At 32.5% G+C, this 6,832-nt stretch overlaps 1 long non-coding RNA gene across 7 annotated transcripts in view; it reads left to right on the forward strand.

The window, feature by feature from the left end:
- Nucleotides 1-4,678, forward strand: part of LOC104710797 — a 10,063-nt gene extending 5,385 nt beyond the window's left edge. The window contains exons 5-10 of one of the 7 annotated variants that reach the window (XR_755075.2): nt 2,586-3,224; nt 3,315-3,499; nt 3,848-3,914; nt 4,005-4,041; nt 4,119-4,211; nt 4,351-4,678. This is a non-coding gene — a long non-coding RNA (uncharacterized LOC104710797). Of the gene's footprint in view, nt 1-2,575; nt 3,225-3,290; nt 3,500-3,847; nt 4,042-4,118; nt 4,212-4,350 lie in introns of all 7 variants that reach the window. The other 6 variants (XR_755076.2, XR_755074.2, XR_755073.2 and 3 more) reach the window with 6 other exon arrangements.

Raw genomic sequence — 6,832 nt, forward strand, 5'->3', positions numbered from 1 at the left:
AGTTAAAAGGATTCTCATGTAAAACTCATCACCAGCAGATGGTGAGATAAAATGCATCCGACCAACAGCTGAATTTCGTTTACGCTTGGTCCATTCTCTTTTGGTTTTGTTCCAAACAAAGTGTTTAGGAAACTCAATGTAAGTCAGTTGTTGTGCTTCTGTATTGTGTTGGTTCATTTTCATCCACTCTAAAAGTTGTGATGTGTGATTCCTCGGACGTGTCAAGNCCCTGTCTTCTGTTTTTAGGGCCCTTGCTTGTAGATGTCTTGTAATCTCTGGCCATTTAGGATTGCAAGTGAATGTAATGAACAAAGTCGGGTAGCCAAGGTTTTGGCAAACTTCCATTGCATCCCTGTATTTTTCTTGCATATATCGTGCACCTCCCACAAAAGTTGATGGTAAGAGAATTCGCTTGCTGCACTTATCAGCATCTTGATTTCCATTAGTGGCAGAAGCTGCAACATTTTTGTACTTATCTGCCCGCAATAACTTTTGATTTAGTCTAAGATATCCTATTCTTTCAGCCTCTATCATTGTAAATCCATCAACCAAAAACTGCTGAAATAGTTTCCCAGAATGCAAAAGAGGATTAAACTGACCATGACGTTCAATGATTTTATATGCGAAAAACTCTCGCATACTTACTCGAAACCGTGGATTTTTGGATGTTGTGGTCGTCTTTTTTAGATGGAGATCTATATGGTAACCATCTTCTCCGTATGGAAACAAAAGAGGATACTGTAAAGGAAGATATGCAGGGTGAAGCTCACTTACCCTTGCCAATTGCTTACTCTTTGTTTCGACAACAATATCTCTACCATCAAATTCAGTGTCAAAATCTCCAACAAATAATGCGGCAACTTCAGAACTTGTTGGGAGCGTATAAGTCTTGTCAAGGACTTCACGGCCAGAAATCAATACAATATTAACATTAGATGATTCTAATGAATCCCCAAAACGATCCCTTGCAGTTCGGAGTATCTTACATTATGGATTGCATTCATCTAGCATAGATTTCATTGCTTCAACAAGGAAAAAAGATAGTGAGCTACACCAAGTATAGTTGAATACATGACCACACATACCAACTTTAAAAATGTATAGCTAACTACACGAAGTAAATGTATTGCATGGCCACATGTACCAACTATATGATGGCATGTGCTCAACATCATGATCATTTTATTTTGGTACACTATTTATCAGAATCCGGCGTTGACTAAATATATCTGATGTTGACCATCAATTTTTTTTTTTAATACTTACAAAAGTAATAAAATTGTTTTGTTGAATCATTTATGGTTAAAAAAACATATCTATATCCAATATAAAGATATATTATATATGTTTAATGCATTCAATCTTATAATAGTTAGGTTTTTTTTTTAAGTTCAAAACATAAATAAAACTGAAAATAAATCATTAACAGTTTTTAAGATATTGAAACTTAAACTAAAACCAGAAATTCATGTTATAATAAATAAAATATGGACAGTATTTACTTAATATTGTAATTCTTTGGTAAATATACATATATCTTTCTGAATACTAATTATTTTAGAATATTATAGCATTTTAATTTGTTTGATGTATATTATACAATTTTATATTGTTTGTTTGCTGTATTTGCATCATTATTTTGTGAAATATTTTAAATTAATTATAATATTGTAATTGTGAGCAAATAAAATTTATTAATTTTATCAACCACATAAATTTAGTTTTACTAATCCACCGATGTGGATCATTAAAACACGCATTGTTTTCTTCATAGATTGAGTAATATATCTTTGTTTTTAAAAATTCAAAACACAACATATGCAGCATAAATTATAAGGTTAGTTTCAAATTTATACTTCTCATTTAATATAGTAGGATATGTGGTAAAATAAAAGTTTTAATATCTGAAAAATATATTAATGATTTTTAATTTATTTAAAGTTAAGTTTTACAATTGAAAAAAACTATTATAAGATTGATTGCATTAACAAATGTAAAATATATCTTTATAATGAATATAGATATTTTGTTAATTATTAAAGGCCATAAATCATTCTATAAAACAGTTTTTTTTTCTAATACTATAATAAAATTAAAAAATAAAATAAAATTGTTGGTCAACATTGTTCAACACCGGTCAAACATGGTCAACGCCGGATTCTAACAAACAGTGTACCGGAATAAAATGATCGTGATGTTGAGCACATGTCATCATATAGTTGGTATATGTGACCATGCAATACATTTACTTGGTGTAGTTGACAATACATTTTTAAAGTTGAGATGTGTGGTCATGTATTGAGCTATACTTCGTGTAGCTGAGCATCTTTTTTCCCTTCAACAATATCAGCTCTTAGTACTCTGGATTCTGAGGTAGGTGTTCTTCGTTTAGAACTACATAATTGAAGAAAGAAAGTGTAAAAGTCAATGAAGACATTAATATAGTTAACGTAAAAGTTTAGAGTAAAATAATATAATCCATATTGCTGCACTGTTAAGAATTAGTTAACATATTTACCTGAAAGCTGCTATTATGTTTTTTACTTCATTTTCATTATCAAATATATACAACTAGGCAAATGCAGGAGAAGTGCCCTGAGTAGGTAGCAAGCTGCCGATTTGATGAAAGTTCTGTCCATGAAGTCGAAAGATATAAGGTCCACGTCCGTTGTTAACTGATGCATCAATTCTCCACCCATAGAAGTAAATGCAAACATGGAATTACATGCCCTAACACTACAAGAAAAGTTGGCATTGATAGCTGAATAAGATAGCTCGAATTTTGCAAGTGCTATGAAAGATAATATTCAGAAATTTGCAACTGTATTATAGCATTTTAGAAACGCTAAGTCGTATAATAGCAGAACGAAAAGCTAAAGAATCCCTTATGGCGGCGAAAACTTAGCAAAATTTTCATGTACCGCTCAACACTTAGCCGAAATTTTATTAAAAATCACTTACCACCAAACAATTTTTTTTTTGTTCATAGCAAAACCTTTTATATCTTTTTTTTCCTTTTCTTATACTCATCTCTTTGCTTTTCTCGCTCTCTTCCTCTTCAGATTCTTCATCCCATGAAACAAGTTTTTACTCTCTAATTATGTGCCGCTTGATTAATCAGATATCTTCTTCTTCAAGATCTGATTTCTTCGACAATTCTCATGTTGTCTAAAAGTCCCTCTTATAGTGATAAAACGCTAGATCTATGATGTGTCACAAAGCAGGTACTCTTGAGAATCTTTATTACTTCATGAAATTAGGGTTGAATCCTAATTATCACTACTAATTAGGATTTCGTCGAACTAATTTTGAAGACACATGCGAGTTGAGAGGGTTGGGATGAAGGATTTGGGCTCTTCGATGAAGCTATTCTTGGTTGTGAGGCTGAAGCGTGTTGGGTTCACAAAGTGTTGTTCAGAAACTGGAGATTTGGAAAAGAACTAAAGACACAAGTGTTGTTCTATTCGTATGTCTCATGGAGACTATAATTATTAATCAGGTGCCTTTTTTTTTTTTAACCTCCACTTATGTCTATTATCATGTTAGCCATTTAGCTTGCATCAAAATGTTTTGTTTTCTCCCTGGGTTAGAAATTGTGAAGTGATTTATGTTATGTAAACTGATGATGCTTTCATGCCCTCCAAGTGTTCGACGAAGTGCCTCATTATTGACTTGGCTTGTTTCTTAGCATTGTTTGGCGTTCTGGAAGCTGATTCCTGTCATATATATTTCATTTGATATTAGTATTACTAAATTTAATAAATTTCAGTAGGTTGTCTACTTAATTAACAAAGCTGCATTAAGTCACTAACTGGTCACTTCTTGACTTTAAAAAATCATGGATCAGCTCTACCTTAAGAAACGGAGACGAGTGGCCGTATAAAGCAAGCCAAAGGCGGATGAGCTCCGGAAGAGTTTAGTATTACCTAGTCCTTGCTTTGACAATTATAATTTGCGGATCACTAGTTCCAAAATCAAGATGTGAGTTTTCTTACTTGATGCAGGAGGAGACATTGAGGCAGGCAGTTAACATGTTTAGATGTAAGTCTTTACGTCTCTATCCCAAAGACGTGTAATCATGGTTTGAGTTTTCCAGTTGATTTCTATTTTTTTTACAGTTTGGAGCTTTTAAGTTGTCAAAAGATGGTTTTCTAATGCTCCAGTTTACTCCTTCAGCTAGTGTACAACAATAGGATTTGAGCAAGAAACAGGTTTGGTTTATCTCTTAACTTCACATGATCCATTGATATGATTTTAAGTTTTCACTATGTTCTGTGACATTGTTTATTGGTTATATTATATACATGGATCAGTTTAGCATCATCTTCTTTTTTTATTATGTATGAATAGGAGATGAACTGGATCATGCAAGGGTAACTAAAGCCACAAGCAAGAACTTGACATTCATCAATGTTTATCTACTGAATAACGTATAGGGGAAAGCACAGAGGATATGGAGAAGGCAGTGGGAATTGCTTGGAATGGGACCCTATGTTCTTGGAGGGCGAGAAAGAGCAAACCAATGCATCAGCTCCGTCGTTAGTCCATCTCAATTGCAGTACTTATGATGTTTTGTGCGACTATGTTTAAACATATGGTTTTGAATGATGAACTACTTTGTAAAATTACAGTTATGTATCTTTTAATGATCTATAGAAGGACACATGCTTTTAACAAATAGATTTGCAGCATATAATTAATTGAATTACTAATACATATATATTTATATATAGCAATTCATTATTTTATAGTGTAGCACATAAAAATTGCTACAAAAAAATGTAATATATCAAAAATTATGAGCTATAAGAAAATATATTAAAGCATTTGATTAGTGCTATAAAAGAACGACATATAATAGCATGTCAAAAAAAGCTATTGTAGGGTGTGACCCTATTATAGCTGGGGCAGAGATAGCGTTTGATAATTTGCTATCAATGACATATAATAGCATTTCTCAAGAGCTAACAAAACCTATATTTCTTGTAGTGTAATGTTCTCTCTGAAGTTGATGCTAACACTGTCAACGCCAAATATTAGGTTGAAAAGGACTGGAGGTAACATAGGAGGGGGTGGGAGTTCAATTTTTCCGTGCATACAACAGAGTGAAAACTGTGGAGGTATACAATTTCTTCTTTTGTTTATACGTTCATTGTACCACATCAAAGCATTACAATGTTGACACAAATAAATTGCATCGCCATAGTCTTCATAACCTGTCAAATAGTAACAACATTTTGAACAGGACTAAATATACTGTGAACCGTAAAGATGTTGTAAAAATTGCATAAACAGTATAGCATACATATTTGGCTAATATCTGATAGAGTGTTTCCTTGAACTTGTTGAGTATTTGAGCTGCTACGTCTGGATGGACCTGAGTAATTAATAATGAAGTAAGATTCTAAATTAAGACTGACTTTAATAAAAAGTTTTGAATAACATCGCTCATCTTCCGTTTTCGTTTTTGAATCTTTTATAATAGTAATAATTTTTCTATAGAATTCATACTACTAAGATATACTGGAGTTGTGTAGCAGAAAAGGTAACTTATGGTTTGTAATGTCACTTAGAGGCTCATTTGATTGAGTATATCTGGACGACGCAAAAGAGGAGGTAGCACTTGAGACTGCATTTTCTGTTGCTTAGGATAACAGTTTCAATAGAAAGAGTTAGATTAGATACTCTGTTTTTAATTTAGTTTACAAAATAATTTCAGAATAACAAATTTACCATCGATTTTATTTGCTTTTCTGGTGTTAAGGATTGACACATCATTCCATTTCCTTTTGATAGGATTCTGGCTATTTATTTTGGGAGCTTCGTAAGGATGCCTTTGATGCACATGAGTTGGATCATTCTCTGCAATTGTCATACCATGTCAATAATACTGAAGAAGATATGTGAAATATATGGAGAACTATATTTGTACCATCACTATAGATTTGCTTTCTCTTTCTGGTGTATACGTATGCCAACTCCTTCCCTTTCCTTTTGTTTGAATTGTCACTTTCCATTTCCACAGCCTTGGTACAGATCACTTAGACGTAGATGAATAGGATCATTCTCTGCAAAATAAATATTTTCTTTGTTGTAAATCTACAGAAGATATGTAAAATATTTAAAATTATGTAAAGCATACATATTTTCTTACTATGAAGATAGGTGGTGCGAGAGAAAACTGGAAATAAGGGATAGTTTGTATTGTAAGAAAAGAGACGCTATATTGATGGGTTGAAAACTTGTAACTGAGCGGTTAAAAAGAGGAAATGGATCTATTTCGTGTTTAGACAGTTTGAAAAAGGTAATGGCAAATAATTCTTTAGTAAACGTAAGACAGAGCATGTAAGTGGAGCACGGTTCGGTTATATGGTATTTCAAAATTATTATTTTGAGCTTTTGGTTCTTACTTTGAGCTTAAAACTTATTCTACGTATGTAAATGGAGGTACATTTTTTTTTTTTGCTTAAAACAACATTGGACATATCTGTTTTTATAAACCATTACTTTGAGCATGAAAAAAAAAACGTGAATACTTTACAAACATTAAACATTCAGAAACAATAATTAAGTAAACTTATAAACAAAAATAAGAGTCCAATATGGATTTGCTTCCACATCTATCAATGGAACTTAGCGAAGCTCTTTGGTGAGATGATTGTGCAGGTTATCTTCAACGTTACTTCACTCTTCTTTGACAACAACATCATGTACAGTTGTTGATAGAAATTTGTGGTTCAACAAAGCTGTAGAGTCAAACCTTGTGAAGGGATTTATATCCAAACATTTGTGTAGAAAATCTTGTGCATCTGCAGATAACGTAGAAGGTATT

This window comes from Camelina sativa, chromosome 9, assembly GCF_000633955.1.
Source record: "Camelina sativa cultivar DH55 chromosome 9, Cs, whole genome shotgun sequence".
Classification (NCBI taxonomy): domain Eukaryota; kingdom Viridiplantae; phylum Streptophyta; class Magnoliopsida; order Brassicales; family Brassicaceae; genus Camelina; species Camelina sativa.